A 17391-nucleotide genomic window follows, 5' to 3' on the forward strand; every position below is an offset into this window, starting at 1 on the left:
CCTCACCCAAATGGTTGTAAAGCCGAGAGACAAGGGAACAAAGCCAAGTGACAAAATGAGAACAGAGAAGATGGTTTTCTGGCATTCTCTTAGAGGTCTCCATATCTCGGTGGTGTGTCTGAACTTACATATAAATTGAGGAGAAAAAAACACCAATATTTCTCACTCCAGTCATCTGATTTTATTGGGCTTTTAAAAACTAAACTGGTATGTTGGTAAACTGGCTTTAATAAGTTTGCTTTTCCCTAAGTTCATTCAGTCATATTTCAGGAGGGCTGCAAACTTATCAAGATGAAAACAGGTTGTATAAAGACAAATTTTTTGCCAGTATTTTAACAACCTAATTGTTCATTATAACTCAACTCAAAAGATAAAAATCAACATTTTGAATGTTTTTAAAATCACATTCATTATTATTAATTACATTCAATTAAAATAATATTAATTTGCCATGAAGGTATATTATTGCCATTAGTGCTAGTATTTATCCACATGTGTCTTAAGCCTGAGGGGCAACAATATAGAGTAAAGGAAAATAAAAGACCAAATAATAAACGTAGACATTGAGATATTAAGAATGTTAAATGTGAAGAAAGTTATTAAAGAAAAAGCTTATTCCAAACACTTTCCAACAGGGCCATCTGTCTCTCCTGTGGCTTCTGTTTAGCATCTTCATCCCTTTTCCATTTTCCTTGTTACACTTACTTAAACCTCCACGTGAATCAACAGGAATATATCACCAAAGATCAGTTTTACTTGGTTCAGATTAAATACTGCAAGGAACTACTGAATTGTTTGAAAGTACATACACACACTGTGGAGTGAATTATTTTTCTTTTAAAATGTATCTGAATTTGAAGGTTTCAAATTGTATTTTTAGTTCTTTTTTTGGTGCATTATAATTATACATAATAGTGGTATTGATGATACCATATTTGTACATGAACATAATTTATTCTCCCTTTCCCTTCCTGATCCACTTGCTTTTCTCTAGCATTTTACTTCTATCATTATTATTACTGTTATTTTAATTAGCACATTATAGTTATATATAAAGTGGGATTCATTCTGGTATATTTGTATGGACATAGCATAATTTGGTGGATTTTGTTCCCCAGTACTTCCCCATGCCCTTCCCTCTCTGTCTCTCTTGATTTCCTTCCTCAAATGGTTTGAAAACCATGGTTAGATGCCAGGTTAGAGGCCAAGAAGTAGATGACAAGGCCTTAGCCTTAGCCTGTTTTCAGGCCCAAGGGCCTCTTCCATCCTTACCAAGAGGAATGCTGACCAGCTCTCCTTTCATAAAACACAAGGGAGCTTTTTTTATATACTCATCAAATAGGCCTAAAATAATTGTAATACTTCACACACCCTTTTAAATGTTGAGATTATGTTAATGTTATTTGATATTAACTTTACAAGGCCCTGAGATTAACTTTCTAATGCTGGCTCAATCTACGGTTTGATTGTATGACCTTGAGCAAGTTATTTACCTCTCTAAATCTCATTTTTTTTTAAATCTGTGAACAGAATGGCTAACTCAAATAAATTTCCTACTAAGTTATGTCCTTCCTTTTCTCATAGGACATTTAATATTTTCAACTCATAATAAAATACAACCTGATCTTAATTTGGGATTATGCCTCATCTACCCTCATTTCCATGACTGCCAAATTTGAGGTGAGAGAATGAAAAGTTTGCACTCAGATGTGCTTTATTTGAGAAAACGTCTACTTAAATAGAAATGAGAACCAATAATAGCAACTGAACAATTAAGAATAAAATACCAGAGTAGATAAATGACAACTTAAATATTGACAATATGCCATGTCATATTTAAGGGAAAGGTGACTGTTATGAAATCATCCATGTACACAATTTTCCTGGCAGCCAAATATTTATTTTCAACCACATACATTCTAATTCTTTGAATGTCAAGCACAAGAAAAGGAAAGAGATCACTGGAGTCAGGAATATCAGTTAAAGCAATTCTCATGTAGTTGAAATGTAGCTGAGAAGAATCTCTACAACAGGGACTGAATGTTTTCCAGGAACACTGTGACAGAAATTCGTCCCTATCATGAAACCTTCCAGAAAATTCCTGTTGTTCTACATTAGAGACTGGGTCTGATAGGATGCTTCTACCGTGGAATAACCAAAACATCTGCCAGAAATCAGTATATTTAATGAAGGCCTAAAGAAAAGTAAGCAATGACCTTGAAGACGTACCATACATTGTTTCTTATCCTTCCTGTCCCTTTCTGCAGCTTTGCCTAGTCCCTTAAATTAGCAGAGTTAACCCAAAATCGTGGTGCCATGCCTAAAACAAGGGGCATGCCTATAACAGAATGGTTCATTTTGCCTTTTTCTCTGTAAAAAGAGAATGTGGCTGAACACATCTTTAAAGGCAGGGCCTGACAATCTGTGCTTTAATAAAACTCTCCTTGTGAGGTAATGTACACTAATGTTTGAAATCCATAACAACTGAGATTCCAATTTCACTACACTCTCCCCACTCCAATCCACAAGAATCACAGGCTTAAATTCACTAAAGATATAAGGTCTAGCTTCTAATTTCAGTTGGTTCCATTTTATAAAAGAACCCAGCAAGCTATGACACCTTGACATTTTATCATTATTTAAATCCCCCGAAGCATTACTATTACATCTAACATTTTTTCCAAAAATCAATTGAATGAATATTTCCATAAATATCTGTTGATCTTAGCCACCTTATCTTTCAAATACTCTCTGAATTAAAAAGAAAGGTTATATTAGCAAATTTATTCTTTTGTATTTAGAAGAACCCTAGCAATATGTCAACACAGATATGAAAGGAAGAAAAACCTCCCCATGTTCTCGCTTTTGCTTAACTAAAAGCAGAAATAACTCTCCAGAAAGTATAACTTCCACATAGCTGACAAGAGAGCTATATATAACAAAAATCAGATAATATTTTCACCTATCCTACAAAGACTAAAAAAGAATGATGTCTCTGTAAGGACATATTCAGCAGCAAATAGATTAAACAGGTTTGAAAAGCATCCCAGTGCCAGGTAACAACCTGATGGCAGGAAGCCCAGAGTGCACAGTGGAAGAACCCAGGTCCTCTCTATCTGCTTGGGCTCTGCAGATGGCTTTCAAACAGTAGGAATCTTGGGCCAGAATGACTGCTGGACCATCAATCACATCTATATTCTTAGTAGTAGGTACAAAGACGACCCTTGCTTCAAGGAAACATTCTAGAAACTGTGCATACTACTTCTGCTATAGATCCCATTTACTGGACCTCAGTTACATTGTCACAAGAGATGCTGAAGAAGAAATCTTTATTCCAAGCAAATTGGGTCTAGTTAAAAGAAAGTAGGGAAGAAATGGTTTTTGTGCTGTACCACAAATGATACTGCCCAAATGCTAACAAAAGTGGAAAAAAATGAGTCTTTTTAAAACATTGTTGGTAAGAGTGTAAGTGGCTATCGTGTTTTTCACGGACAACTTGATAATAGCATCCAACACATTTAGACATGATCCCAACACTTTAAGGAAGTCATTCTTAAAAAATATTATGTTAGTCAGGGTTCTCCAGAGAAACAATACTGATAGGAAAAAAAATTAATTATAAATAATCGCCTCACATGATTATGGAGACTAAGATGTCCCAAGATCTGCAATCTAAAGACCTGAAAATGAAGAGGACCTTGGTGTAAGTCTACTCCATGTCCAAATCTGAAGGCATGAGACTGATGTCCCAGGAAAAAACAGGGAGGCAGAGAGAAAAAAATTCTTTCTTGCTCAGCCTATTGTTCTATTTAGGCTTTTAATATACTGGATGAGGCCTGCCCACTTCAAGAAGGGAAATCTGCTTTACTCAGTCTACAGATTCAAATGTCAATCTCATCCAGAAACACCCCCACAGTCAAAGTCAGAATAATGTTCAATATCTGAGCATCCCAAGGTCCAATTAAGCTGACACATAAAATTAACCATCATGCATATGCATTTGTATTAGTAATATATAAACTATAGTGATTTAAGTATATAGTAATATTAAATATATCCATTGTGCAATCAATTTCAATGACTTGTCATTTTGCAAAATTAAAACTCTATACCTATTAAATAACAACTCCCTATTCCCCATAACAGCAATGTACTTCCTGTAACCACCATGCTACCTCCTGCCTCCATGAACTTGAAAACCCTAGGTACCTCTTATAAGTGGAATGTAAGTGGAATCATACAGTGTCTGTCCTTTCATCTGTCTTACTTTACTTAGTATAATATCCATTTTCAGCATGTGCCAGAATTCCCTTCCTTTTGGGGCTATATGATATTTCATTGTATATTTATAGAATATTTTATTTACCTATTCGTCTATCAGAGGACACTTGGGTTGCTTTCATTCTTTGGATGTTGTGATTGATGCTGAGTATCATGTTAATTCTATAGGTTTCTTAGTACCACTGCAGGGAGTATATGTTATTAGAAAATAACAAAAGCTAAAGTATATTAATTATTTGTACTAAATATATTTTATGTTAATTTTCTCAAAATATCAACCCAAGAATAATCATTTTGGTGGTCTGATCTGGCTTTCTTAGACACATCTGGCCAATCCTATCTGGACAGCAACCTATCAGGAATGTAAATAAGGATTTATACATCCAGAAAGAATTGGATAAAATAAAATTATAAGATCCTATGAAATGCCTTCTCAGAGAAAGCTGCAACTGATCCTGGATGTCATCTGAGCATAGAAGTCATGTAATTTTAGAGCTGAAAGTGATTCTAAAAATAATCCAGAACAACAGCTCATTTTAAATGTGAAGATGTTGAATTTGAAGACAGTGAATGGATTTCCCAAAGCCAAGGGAATTTCCATTGGCTCTGGTATCTCTCTAAATTAGATTTGAATTATTTATGGATAGACAAGCTAACTATAATAGAGCATCTCTAAATTGTAGGAACCAGCTTGAAGTTCATGCACATGTCTATCGAAACTTACACAGACCTTTCACATAATTGTGGAAAAATTTTATACTTACAAAAATTTTTTAAGGTTTAAAATTATTTTAAATTTACACACAGTAGAGTTGGCTTCTTCATATACAATTCTGTAAGTTTAAAAATATAGAGAGATTTGTGAACACAATAAGGACCACAATCAGAGTACAGAACAAAAATATTCCTGCTTCCTCTTTGTACTCAAACTGGCTCCCACACCTAGGCTCTGGTGTGGCAATTAGGGATCTGTTTTATATCCCTATAATTTTTCTCTTATAGAATATCATATAAATAAACTCATAAAGTAAATAATATTTTCAACTTGTTTTTTTCACTCAGAAGAGTTTCAAATTTATCTTTTTATTATAGAAATAGTTCATTCCTTTTTATTTTGAGGAGTAGCCCATTGTATGGATGTGCTATTGCTAATCTATTTTGCCCATTAATGGTCACCTGGAATGTTTACCAGTTTGGTACAGTTATAATAAAACTGCCATCAACATTGATGCACCAAACAAAACATTTTTGTGTGTGAACATATGCTTTAATTTTTATGTCTTTGTGTAAACTCAAGTTTTATACTCAGAAGGCTGAGGCAGAAGGGTCATGAGTTCAAGACTAGCCTGGGCAACCAACTCACAAAGAAAAAAAGAAGAAAAAAACCATTATTTCTCAAATCCCTACAGGATTCCTAGAATTAATGGTAAATGTGTATCTTGACATATAATTAATTTTATAAGAAACTGCAACACTCTCTTCCAAAGTGGTTCTACTATTTGGCATTCCCATCAACATATACAGAAGTTGCAGTTGTTTTGAATTTCTTTGCCAGCATACAAAATTGTCCTTTATAAAAAAGTCTTTTTTAAACATGAGCAGTGTTACCCCATTCTGCATTTAGTTTGGATTAGCCTCATGGTTAACAACATTGAGCCTTTCTCAAGCATTTATTTACCATTCATACGACTTTGTTGAATTCTTAAATCTTTTCTTCATTTGTTAATTTATCTGATTGTTTTCTTATTGTTGAGTTTTGAGAATTCTTTTTATATTCTGGATGTTGAATATGTGATTTACAAATATCTCCTTCCAAATCATATCTTGTCTTTTCATTCTCTTGAGTATCTTTCATAAAGAAAAAGTTTTTAATTTTATAAAATCCAATTTGTCAATATTTTCTTCTATTGATGATGCTTGTAATGTCATATCTAATAATTCTTTGCCTAGCCCCAGGTCATTAAGATATTTTCCTATGCTTTCTTCTAAGAATCTTACAGGTTTTGTTTGTTTGTTTTATATTCAGACATATAACTCATTTTAAGTTAATTATTATATAAGGTATAATATTGAAGCCAAAGTCTTTTCTTTGTTTATGGCTGTCTACTTGCTCCAGTACAAATTGGTGAAAGGGTTATGCCTATTCAATTGAGTTCTCTTTGTGCCTGAAACTAGATCAGCTATATTTGTATAGGTAAATTTTGAACTTTATTCTGCTTCATTGATTTATCAATGTCACACTTTTTTGATTATTATAACTTTATAGTATGACTTAAAGTTGGGTAGTGTACATCTCCTACTTTATTGTTTAAAATTGAAATATTCTAGTTTCTTTGTCTTTCTATATAAATTTTAATATCCGTTTGTCTGGGTAGATAAAAATCCTGCTAGAATTTTTTTTTTAATTATGTTAAAGCTATGGGTCAATTTGAAGAGACTAAACACCTTAAATTTATGAGTCAGTCTTCCAATTTATGAACACAGTATATCTCTTTTTTATTTAATTTTTTAAAAAATGATTTCACCAGCATTTTTTAATTTCTACCATACAGATCCTATATGATGTCTTGTTAGATTTATATTTAAATAGTTCCATTTTAATAGTTGTCATATATGTTGTTGCTTTTTACTGTTGGTTTTCAGTTGTTACTGTTAGTACATAGAAATATTATTGGCATTTGTATGTTTTCTTTTCAACTTCTACCATTGCTAAGTTCAATTATTTATCCTAGGAACTATTTTTGTAGTTTTTATGGAATTTTCTATATAGATATTCAAATCATCTAAAAATAGGATTGTTTTTCATTTCCAATTTATGTGTTTATTTTATTTGTCTTATTGAATGGCCAGAACTTTTAGAATGATGTTCAATAAAGAGTTGAAATTACATACCCTTACCATTTTTTAAAAGCATTTATTCTTTCACCATTAAGTACTAAGTTAACTATGGCATTTTTATTGATCCCTTTTATCAAGTTAAGGAAGTTCCCTTCTTTCTGAGTTTGCTGAGTTGTTATAAAAATGAATATTGAATTTATCAAATGCTTTTGAAGAATCAATTGCTATCATGTGTTTTCCTTCTTTAACAAGTTAATATAGAGGATTACATTGATTGATGTTCAAAACTTGAACGAATATTGCATTCCTATAATTGACCTTATTTTATGACTCTTTTTTACATATTGCAGGTTTTAATTCACTAATATTTATTGAGCATGCTTATGTATATGTATATGTGAGATTTTGTAGGGTATTTTCCCCCTAATCTCTTTCCCAGAATTTTAAGTTAAGTTAGAGGTGATCACATAAAATGAATTGACTTTTTTCTGAAAAATTTTGTAGAGAATTGATATTCATTCTTATTTAAATGTTTGAAAGAATTCATCAGTGCTACTATTTGGAGGAAAGGAAGGACATTATAAAGTCAATTTATTTGATAATTATAGGTCTACTTAAGTTATCTACATCATTGAGTAGGTTATGGTAGTTTTTGCTTTTTAAAAAATTGGTTCATTTCGGGCTGGGGATGTGGCTCAAGCTATATCGCGCATCTGGCATACGTGAGGCCTGGGTTCGATCCTCAGCACCACATACAAAGATGTTGTGTCCACCAAAAACTAAATAAATAAATAAATATTTTTTAAAAAAATTGGTTCATTTCAACTAAGCTATGAAATTTACGTGTATAGAGTTGCTGGTAATCTGTCCTTATTATTCTTTTGATGTTTTCTAGGTCTGTAGTGACTTCTCTTGCCATTCCTAATACAGGTAATATTATTTTTATTTTTACATTGTTAGTTTAGCTAGAGGTTTACCCATTTTACTGATCTTTTCAAACAATTAGTTTTCTCTATTGCTGCTCTGCTTTCAAATTCATTGATTTTTGTTCTTCATCTTTTTTGTACTGTGCTTTCTTTGGGGCTATCTTGTTTTTCTTTTCCCAGTTGTTTAAGAGAAGAATTTCAATTATTGATTTGAGATTTTCCTTCTTTGTTAATGTAGGCATTTAGTGCTATGAATTTCCCTCTCAGCATTGCATTTCATAAATTTTCATATATTGTGTTTTCACTCTAATACTCCAACATATTTTTTATTTTATTTAAGAAGTAGCAGCATGGTCAACATTAGCTGCCAGGACTATTTGGTCCACACTTATGGTTTAGACAAGAAACAAAATTATATAAACACACTGGCAATTATATATTGGCAATAAGTGTATGTTTGCCTTAAAAATAGACTTATTTTCTATACTAATTTCATATAAATTTTGGAAATCAAAATGGGGATTATGAAACTAAAATGACACTGGCCCATATAAAATTACACTGTTAGAATTTATTATATACAAAAAAATAATTTCATATGGTTCCACTTAATAATTCTCACAAGATGATACATCTAGCTCTCCTTTAAATAATGCTTGCTCCTCAATATCCCATTCAGGGTTTCAGTTAACAAAGAAAGAAAAGAAATGGGTAGTACAAATCAGAGTCGCAGCCTGACTCAGGTTCAGATGAAGCTTCCAGGGGTCTGTGAGTCTGAAAAGAGAATTAATTCTTTACATCAAGTTGAAGGAGGAAGATGAATCTTTGGCTGGTTTAAGTTCTCTAGAGTGTCTAGGAGTTCAGGGTGTCAGAATCAGCCAAAAATCAATGCTAAAGATGACACCTTAGATAAGGCCCATTTGCATCACATCCAGTCACAGGTGATAATCTAGTATGTCTTTGTATTAGTCAGTTTTTCATCACTGTAACCAAAATACCTGACAAGAACAACTTACAGGAGGAGAAGTTTATTTTGTCTCATGGTTTTAGAGGTCCAATTCATGGTTAGCCAAATCTATAGTTCTGGGCCCAAGGTGAGGCAGAAGAAAATCATGGCAGAAGGTGCGGCCAAGGAAAACAGCTCAGGATAAGACAGTTGATAAGTAGAGAAAGGCATGTCCCCAATGACCTGCTTCCTCCAGTCACATACATCCTGCCCAGTTAAGCTATATGAGTGGATTAATCCATAGATTAAGTTATAGCTCTCATAATCTGATCATTTCACCTCTGAACATTCTTACGTTGCCTCACACATGAGCTTTTGGGGGACACCTCATACCTAAATTATAACATCATTAAAGAGAATAACTTAAGAGAATCAGCCAGTATCAACCTGTTTCAGTGGCTCACAGTGTGACATTGGGCAAGGGTTTTTTTAACCTTGTCTGTAAAGCCGGAATAATCATGCCTAAACCGTAGTGTTGTTCATAGATCTCTCTGGGTAGCACGTATCAAGTACTGGCACAAAACAGTGGCACAGCATATATCAATTTTTTTTTCCTTAATCAAAGAAGTTTCTTCTTTGGAAGAACCTAGAGTTGGAGGAGTACTCTATCACTGCTTCCGGCGTGGACTGTGAAATCAAGGTACCATGTTTAGACCTTATTATCCTTGAGGCCATTAGCAAATTAGATAACCTCCTGATGACTCTGTTGTATTCCCAAGGAAAAAAAATTAACAATACTAGCTACCACCTAGATATATTAAAAGGAGTACATGAGTCAACATATGTAATGGGCTTACAGCACTGCAGGACACACAGCACACACTATATGAGGGCTGTTTTATTAATAGTATTGGAAAACTGATTGGGATTAAATTTTCCATTTGAAGGAAAACAGGAGGAAGAGGAGGTGAGAAGAAGAAAAGATGGAGGAGAAAGAGGAGGAAGGAGGGAGAACAGAAGAAAGAGAATGGAAGAGAAAAAATATATTTAGGACATTCCCTTCTTTTTCTAAGAAGTTGGGAGGGATATTGCTATCACTGTCAGGATGGTTGCTACATGAAATGCCTCTAGCAACAAAAATCTTAGAGTACTTTTATTGTTCATTTTCAAAGAATAAAAGCAGTCAATGAGGAAAGTCCCTGGGGGGGGGGAGGCTTTCACCATCAATGAGTGAAAAGTAGGTAAAATAGCAAAAGGAGAGAGGAAGCTGTTACACAACAATATCACAGACATTGTGGATTCCATTTCAGGGAAGAAAAATTGTGAGTGACAGATAATTACTTCATTTACTTCTTGGGTCTCTGGAGATAGTACTTGATGCAAAAGTATCTTTGAGGAGCTGCTTAGTGATTTTTCCCCTTAATGGATTGATGTCTCCATAGTATATATTGTGAAAACTAGCTTTGCTTTGTCTCCTAAACACATAACCGTATGGATTTCTCTTTAATAATTGTTGGCAACTAGCTCTACATGACAGCATTGAACACAAATACCACTGATGATGATGAATGGATCGAGGAATGTGGGATGCATTGTACTAAAAGGGTCAGACATTATGTCTATGTGATTGCTTCATCTCCCTTTAGGATAAACAAAGTTCAAAGAAATGTGAGCATGGATGACTCACAAGACATGTTCTTTGGAGTTACCCAGAATTCACCTCACTAATTACGTTAACCTTGTCTTCCTTCCTCACTTATCATATGTGCACTCACTGTATAAGGCATCTTGACAGGGCATTTAGCCACTTAACTTTCAAACTTTTATTTATTGCAACATTTTTCCAAAGACCAAGTACTTAAAAGCACTAAAGTGGCAGGAAAATATCCAGCTGAAATAGAGTTTCCAACATTTTTTCAAAGTGTATGATAAACAGTTTAGAAGTTTCATTAAGTATTACTCTTTTCATATTGTATTGGTAATATTGCACATCAGTATGTGCTAATGTGAGTTTTAAGAAACCTGTACTAACTTGATGCATCCAGTTAACAACTGTGTGAGAAACTTGTTTTTATTTAATGTATTTTTAAAGCTAACAATTACCTTTGGAAAGTCAGGTTCTCAAAACAGTTTTGTTGGAATGGTATTCCAGTTCATATATCACAAATTGTCATCCAAAGCCTTATTAAAACTTTTGTTATCTGAGAGCTCACTCAATGAGGTAGCCCTATTTTCTTTGAACATTTTGAGTACTTTGAATATTTAGATGGTTTTACCCTGTCTTCACCAGAGATATCATCCTTGTAACTTCACAGTCCTTACTTCCTGCTGGTGATGATTTTAGGAATATTTGAAAACTGGCATTATATGTTGTCTTCACCAAGATTCTGTGTGATTTAACATGAAGCTAACACTAGCCTTTTGGTTAATGTCCTAGACATCTTGAGCCCAAAATTATTGCTCCTGAATTCTGATACCAGGTTTAGGTAAAATGATCCAGCATTATTCTGTGGGTCAGAGTAGCTAGAGTGTGATGGAATATTTACCTTCACTTTCCTGAACCAAAATATACTTCTCTTTTAAAAGCATCCAGCTTCTCTACTCTTGAGATCCATATTATAACTAATAATCCTTGTCCTTTATTATAAAACTATTATTAAGTCAGTCATTTCCCTCCTTGTTTCCAGCCCCTTATTTTGGCAAATCTAAAGAATCCATTCTACTGATTTAACTCATATACCATGCTAAGAGCTTCAAAACCCAAGGCTAAGAGAATGTATTTTAGAGCCAATCTTCTTGGATTAAAACCTTAAATTTATTGTTTCCTTACTGTGTGACCTTGGGCCAGTGACTTGATATCCCTATGCCAAGTCCATTATCTATCAAATAAGAATTTAATGAACTAGTCTATGAAGAGCGACTATAGTAAGCACTAGACAAGTGTTGAATCTTCTATTATATGCCAGTGTCAGCCATTTCTCCTAGCATCTCCTATCACCTTCAGTCTAGGATACCATACTATGTATGCATTAACCCAAGTCATTGATAAAAATGCAAATAGGACAGCAGCAAGGATAGACCTGCAGAATTCTCCACTGATTTCCCGTTAAGTTTTGGTTCCATTTGCTTGGCTTTCTGTCAGAACTGTTGGAAGAAACAGACTTGCAAAGTCAAGGAAGGGCTATGGAGATAACAGCATGCAAAATCTAGCCACCAGAGGACCAAAGATTACCCTCTTCATCCTCCTAAATTTTGCATAACAAAAACTGGTAGAAAACAAAAAGTGCCTGTGAGCTCCAAGTGGAATGTGGGGGTTAGATGAGAGGGCTCTGGAGAGAATGGAAGATGATGTACCTTATTCAGAGTTCTGCAGTCTGGACAAGAGGTGCTTATCTGTAATCTAGGGCTGATAGTACACCATTAAAGTTTGCAGATTGCAAAGGCAAGAACAGAGCACCAGCTGAGTTAGTATCTATGTACCACGTGATTGCCAAAACAGGGGAAGCACTATAATCACTCATGATAAACACCAAAACAGATGGGTAACTTCTACAAGCCAAAGGTTATCAAGGGGCACTGTCAATCAAGATCTAAAAGCAGACAGCTTCCTCCTCAGTGATGCCTTGAGGCAGTTACTTTATAACCCCCCTCCCAACTGCATTTCTCTAAACCTGTTTTTTTTCAGAACTGTGATTTCATAAAATAGGTACACTGAATAGTTGAAGACATATACATATACATCTTGCCTTTTCTGTCCTTAGTTCTTTTTATATGGTAATGCTTGTTTATCTCCTTACCACTATAAAAGGATACAAGGGCATTCCTATGATAAGCACAAATTATTTAACCACTGCAGATGAGGTAAAGAACACAAATATATCATGTTATCTGATTATACTGAAACAACTTTAAAACATTAAACAGTTTGTATGAGCGCTCTTTTCCTTTTAGTGTAATATGAACTACTGGTTCTCAAACCTTGGTGGCCATTTGGAAATGTTTGGCTGCTAAAGAAAGAAAGCACTATTCTGGTTGGTTTAAATAGTTAGCACATTATTAGCTCATAGGAGAGAAAGTCCAGACATAGACAGACCAAGTTTAAGGGCATTGTTAACCAGAGGCTCAACAATGTCCTGAGGCCTTCAGTCCTTTCCCTCTCTCCTTTTCCCTTCACAGGATCAGATTCCTATTATGATTGAAGGATGCTTTCTTTCCAGGCTAGACTACATGCTTCCTCAAGCATGTGTATTTAGAGGAAGAACAGCTATTCTCCCTCAAAAATAAGAAAAAAACCTGGGTGGTGGTACCACGCGTTTATTTTTCTAGTCTTTGTAATTTTAAACCAATTATTACAAAAAGAACAAAATTTTATCCCTAGATAACTATATACCCCCAAACACTGATGGAGCTGAGTTATATCAAAAGTATTTAACAATTGATGTAGCACAGGCCCCCTAGACCCTTTTTATTGAATCTGAAAAAAGCAAAGGAAAATGTTCCTAGAAAACCCAAATATACACCAAATCTTGCACACAATTTCATGGAACTCAAAGAACCTTCTAATGTACTCTTATAGCTCCCACAGGAATCCATAAACCACAAGGCTATAGAATGACCCAGAGGGCACAATTGTTCTAATAGTGTTCCTTTCTCCTCCTCACTCTGGGTCCAGAAATATCCTTTGAATCTTCTAAGAAATAAGGGCATCATGTATATCCTAGATTGCTCTTTGATTGTGACCTGAAGTCACCTGCTGTCCACTGGTACCTCCTCTGGGAGTCCCATCTTCATTCTTTCTCCTTTCCTCATTGTGTGCCCCTGGGCCAGCTCTCCACATACTCCACAGAACCTCAGGTGTAGAAACCCATCCAGTTTTAGGGCCACACTGACCCTTTCTTTCTTTTTGCCCCAGGCTCGCTCCTAGTTCCTTCACATTGCATTAAAAATAGTCCACATTCTAAAGTGCAAATTTACTAAGCACTTGCTGTGGAGTGGCTCCAAAGTAGGCATTTTGCCTACTTTTGATTGTTAAATGTCAACAGCAACGTCATTGGGAAAGTATTCTTTGCCTTGTTGTATATAAGGAAGTTGCTGTATGAGAAAGTGAGTTAGTAAGTGGCAGAATTTGGATTTAAACCCAGATCAGCCTTGCTCTAGATCATATTCTCTTTGTACAGCTCCATCATGTCCTTAGACTTCCTATGTTCCCTTATGCCATTCTTAATCTTAATTCTATGTATGATCAAAAAATAAAACAAACTAATAACTAATTAAAGCAAATTAAAAATTTAAAAATAAATTAAAAAATAAAATCATCCAGTCCCATCATGAAAAAATAAAATAAAATAAAACAAAAAGCAAAATGCAAAAAACAAAACAAAAGAAAAAAACAAAGAAAACCAAAGAAATCCTTTTCCATTGTGTCTTAGAATTTTTAGATTTCAGTATCCACAGTTTTAAAAAGCCATAAATATATCAGCTCTTAATCTGGAGTTCACCCTTCAATTCTCACTTGCTATATATGGGAGAGGGGATTTTCATGCTTGTTTTGTATTTAATGCTCCAGAAAAGGGAGACTCTTTTTTTTTTTTAAATCAACAAAAGTATTTGGTGTATTTATTCAAGATAGTGTTCCTAAAATCTTATATTTTATTTTGCTATTTTTGGGGGGGAGAGTCTTTTTCATCTTGTTTTTCTTATTTTTCTCTGAAACTCTTAAAATCTTAATCTGACCCAATAAAAGAAAATTTATGGCATATGATTTTTAATCAAAAGAGAGTGGTTTTCTACCTTTTCTTTAGTTCTAACCTTCTTTGAAATACTTCTCTAGTTTTTCTAATCTTATTCATGTAACCAGTCCTCTTCCTCACATTCTAGTTAGGGGAGTGGAATCACAGACAGAAACAATCTCCCTACAATGCTGTGGTTGTGAAAAGAGACAGAGCTCTCCTTTCAAAGTGGCTTGCTTAGTGTAACTGTAATCCCTCTACAGTTCTGTGAGGCTGATAACAAACTCAAATACCTTCTTCTCCCTGAGTCAGAAAAATATCTTGCTATTTATGACAAGTGTATAAATAACATCTAGAAAATTGAATATGGTGCACATACACGTGGGGATGAGATAGCAAACCAAAACATAGTGTCTCTACAGTTTGGGGATTGGACCCTGTAGAAAAATAGTAGAGAAAAGGGGCTTTATAGATAGATGGGGATGAAGATAGGGTACTATCAAGAATATTTAATACCTGTCATGGCTCAGGCCATTGCAGGGCCCCAGAGGCCTCCAGTCATGTCAAAATTTGCCAATTTAGATGCTAGAGAGTAAGGAGGTCTATGGGAAGGACCACAATGGTGAAGGCACACTCAGGGGCAGCAAGTTAGCAGCTATTTACTTACAGAATGGAAATATTCTAAAACTATAGCATTTGCCCATACAGGTGTGAAGCTACTGCACAGCAACTGGGAGAACAGACAGGTAGGTAACTAAACACTGGAGTTTTTCAAGACAGACCAGGGATTCCAGTATTATTAGCAATAGCTCCTCCTTAGAGAATCATGTTTGTCCTTTGAGCCCTTGTTTTACAATGACCATATAATATGTATCATAAAGTGTCCCCGACTGGACAGCATATTATATCACCCCGATACAAGGACACAAAGATAAAATATTATTCTCTTTGAAGCAGAAACTTCATAGATCAGGGAAGACATTGACATCCAAAAGGAGAAAAAATGGTAACACAGAGGAAATTTAACCACTAATCCACAAAGACTATGGTTATATGCATGCAAATTTTTAGGATATTCTAGGGAGTCAAGAACATAGCCTCAAACAACCCAAGATAACAGAGATGCCAATGAATCCCATTGCGAAGGCTCCAGGAAAAGTAAGAGCCGGAGGAAAGACAAAAATAAGTGCAGGGATATTTGGCAAGGAGACTATGTTAGCCACAATAAGCAAAACAAAAGACACCCAAAGAGTGGCTTGGGTGGCCTTGTATGGTCATGGAGTTGTGTGCTGCCCAGCAACAAGGGTGTCATTCCATAGACTATGATGTGAGTGCCAGTCTTTAGAGCTGGTCGGTGCACAGTCCACATGTCATGTAGCAGGCTCAAGAGTAGCATTGTTCCAGCTTGGGTGTGCCCACACATTGACCTAATTTTTTTATGTATACAGTTTTCTTTAATTAAAATTGCTTTCTGAAACCATTACAGTCTGTTCAGTCACTCAGATGGTATGTTCAGTGTGGTTATGAATAGGTATGTGCAAATAATTCCGTGGTATTAACTGCTTCAAAAAATTCTAAAAGTTAATCTCTCTTTTCTGTTGTCAAGGAACAAAGTATGTCATAGACTGCATTTTTAAAATACAGGAGATAAAGTGGTGAACAAAGATTCCTTCGGGACTATCCACACTGTGGAACGATTCACAAAGTACACATTCTTATCAGTTCACAGGCTCTTTGTTGCCTTTGTGTGTGAAATAATTTTTTTTTTTTTTACTAACAATGCAGTTAAAGACCTTCTTCATACATTATACAGTGGGCAAGGATAGGCAAGAGGATTGTAATTAATATAATTCTGATATCATTAAAATAGGCATCTTTCACATCATTATGAAAAATAAGGATGTACTAGTATATTCCATAGTCTCCCGGAGAATTCACATGTACATTACTAACCCCAAATTGCAGTGTCTTCAGGATTCTACCTTTGTTATTAGAACCCAAAGGAGAAACAAAATGTTTTTCTGACAAGAGTCCGAAGTGGTTGAATTAAAATGCAAATGTTGGTGCCAAAATCATCTGCAATGCTATTTTGACAGTTATTAGGAGTTGAAAAAATTAGTATGTTTCATATGGCAACTAGTAACTCTTAAGATCAAACTTTGCTTCTTCCCTCCTTCATGCTTTTATTCATGCAATTCTTTTCTGTCTTTTGATCTACTGAAATCCTAACTGAAAACTCTTCTCTACCAAACTTTACAGATTCCCCCAACAAAATGTGATGTCCCATCCAGTAGATCTAGATCTGTTTGATGGTGTGCTCTGGACTCTCAACCCCATTTTGTTTTACACACACACACACACACACACACACACACACACACACATCAAGGAAGAGAGAATAGAAGTCCTACTATAATTCTTATACTCGACATCCATGGAAAGGACTGCTGTACCAACTTATAGTAAAGTATTCTCATTAAAAAAATTCTCAGAATGTGTTCAGTGAGGACCTGCTTTACGTTAGGTACAGCTGGCCATGTTGGATTGCATTTGGTTACAAATAACAGAAATTTGATGTGTAGAATTAACTAAGCAGGATTTGATTTTGCTTTTGCTTTTTCCTACTGTAATGTGAATGTATTGATAAGAAATTATTACATGCCAAGTCCAG

At 34.8% G+C, this 17391-nt stretch overlaps 1 pseudogene; it reads right to left on the minus strand.

Moving 5' to 3' along the window:
- Positions 1–1173: 1173 nt before the first annotated feature.
- On the minus strand, positions 1174–1310 carry LOC120884674 (U6atac minor spliceosomal RNA; annotated as a pseudogene).
- Between the last annotated feature and the right edge of the window lie 16081 nt (positions 1311–17391).

This window comes from Ictidomys tridecemlineatus, chromosome 3, assembly GCF_052094955.1.
Source record: "Ictidomys tridecemlineatus isolate mIctTri1 chromosome 3, mIctTri1.hap1, whole genome shotgun sequence".
Classification (NCBI taxonomy): domain Eukaryota; kingdom Metazoa; phylum Chordata; class Mammalia; order Rodentia; family Sciuridae; genus Ictidomys; species Ictidomys tridecemlineatus.